Raw genomic sequence first — 2,500 nt, forward strand, 5'->3', positions numbered from 1 at the left:
CTTCTTGCGTATAGTCTCAATACGACGAATATTTGACATCATTTTCTGTAAGTCTGTTTAGATCTCTTATATTGGCCAACGTTTCGGAAATCTCTTGTTCCATCTTCCAGGGCGATTTGTTGTGTCAAGTGTGTGTTTAATTTGGGAGAGAGGCTCCCACGGGCTTTAGGTGTGAGCCCGTTTTTGTGTCAAGTTTTCTGTGTAGATTATATATGTGATGTACGGATCATGGACACTGTGTCGAGGAAAATTTGGATGCTCATTGGTGAATGGTAGCCAATGAGCGTGCGTTGTTTTCACTCGCGGGGGGGTGGTCTCTCCCAGTGGGCGAAGCGATGGGGTTCGTTGGTCGCTTAGCACTTATTCTTTTGCTAGATGGCAAGACCCGTAGGTCTTCCACCTGGATGTTAATTGATGGCTGCTTTGCTTGAATGTAGAGTGCTTCAAGGAATAGCAACCTTCGTGGATCTCTTTCTCTGTCAATGATTGTTGTGTTGTGATCCAGATCTTTTCTTGTTAGTGGTCTGTTGAGTTTGGTAGTGTGGTGGGACTTTATGGATCCGTTACTCAAATGGCATGTCAGGCGTCTTGTAAGCTTAGTGGTCGGCCAATATAAGAGATCTCCTAAACAGACTTACAGAAAATGATAAGTCAAATATTCGTAGTATAGAGACTATACGCAAGAAGATAATCAAAAATGAATCTTCAATAGATTTTAACCTCGTCTGCCTGCAAGAAAATATCCTACCTGGCTACACAAAAATAAAACTTCACGACGAGAAAGCCAGAAATGAAAAGTTCACTCACAAGTTCCGGAGAGAACTAGTTGAGCGTCAAATAGAAGAGAAAAGGGAGATGATACACTCTCAGCTAGAGGAAGTGAGAAATCTAGAGAAGAAATGGAACGAAACAAAAGCTCCAACTGACCTTAAAAGAGAGATTAACATCAAACTACAAGCAATCTACGAGGGGCTATTCAGGAACGCCCTCTACACGCGGGAAGTGAAATCTACTCACTTACCGTAAATTACACACACACACCTCTCACGAACATAGCCACATCCCACACACAAACATCTACACTTACTTTTCCTTCGACTAAAATTCGCTTCCTTTCTAACTTTCTCTTATACTGCATCTTCTCATTTCAGTTTACCTCCCACTAAAGATTTTTCCGTTTTTCCACCTTTCTCTCCTACTACGTCTCCTACCATTTTCCAAACTTTCGTTGGTGATATAATCTGCTCTTCCTCCCGGCATTGACGCCGCCGTCCAAGCTCCCAGCCCAGTTCTCCCGAGTCACGACCACCAACAAGCCCCTAATCGCTCGCAAATCGCCCGGTGGCAATAGCCCTCTTTTATACGCTACTATCTTTTCATTTTCCTGCAGACATTCTTCCCCTCCCACAAAACCCGATCCCGCGCAAGCGAGGTGGTCTTTCCTTGGAATCCAGAATCCAGAATCGCCCTGGAAGATGGAACAAGAGAGTTCCGAAACGTCGGCCAATATAAGAGATCTCCTAAACAGACTTACAGAAAATGATAAGTCAAATATTCGTCGTATAGGGACTATACGCAAGAAGATAATCAAAAATGAATCTTCAATAGCTTTTAACCTCGTCTGCCTGCAAGAGAAAAAAAAACAAATATATATATATATACATATATATACGTATATATACAGCATATATATATATATATATATATATATATATATATATATATATATATACTGTATATATGATGTAAGTGGAGTAGGAAACACAGGAGTCTTATTCTTGAGTTTATTCCTCAAGACTAAGACTCCTGTGTTTCCTACTCCACTTACGTCAACCTGTCAGAATGTCTCAACATACAAACACATGTATATATATATATATATATATATATATATATATATATATATATATATATATACTCGTATATACATATATATATATAGAGATATGTATATATATCTGTATATATATTCATATATATAGGTATATACATATATGTATATGTATATTTATATATATACATATATATATATATACATATATATATATATATATATATATATATATATATACATATACACACACAGTACCATGCTTTCATATCTCTAAACAGATCGTTTACATATTTCTTGTTGACAGTCAACAGATTGTTTATTTGCTTCATAATGTCTATAGACAGAGTATCTACACAAAATTTAGGTCAATAAGCAGATTACACGGTCATCTTACTATGTCTATATACAGACAGTTGAAACAAGTACGTCTAGTTAATTTACATTCACATTGATTTATTTTTGTTATTTTTCTTTTTTATTTTATTTTATTTATAGTTTCTTTTACTTTGTCTCCGACCTCGTTATACATAAGGAAGTCTCATGATATAAGCTTATAAGGATTATTTACAGACAGTGAAAGTTTTGTTGTATAAAGTCTAACCCCTTCCGTACTTACTGACCCATTTCTTTTTATTCTTAAACCTTTTCTTTTTATTATGACACCTG

Source organism: Oratosquilla oratoria, chromosome 1, assembly GCF_046742065.1.
Source record: "Oratosquilla oratoria isolate Oo_2021 chromosome 1, ASM4674206v1, whole genome shotgun sequence".
Classification (NCBI taxonomy): domain Eukaryota; kingdom Metazoa; phylum Arthropoda; class Malacostraca; order Stomatopoda; family Squillidae; genus Oratosquilla; species Oratosquilla oratoria.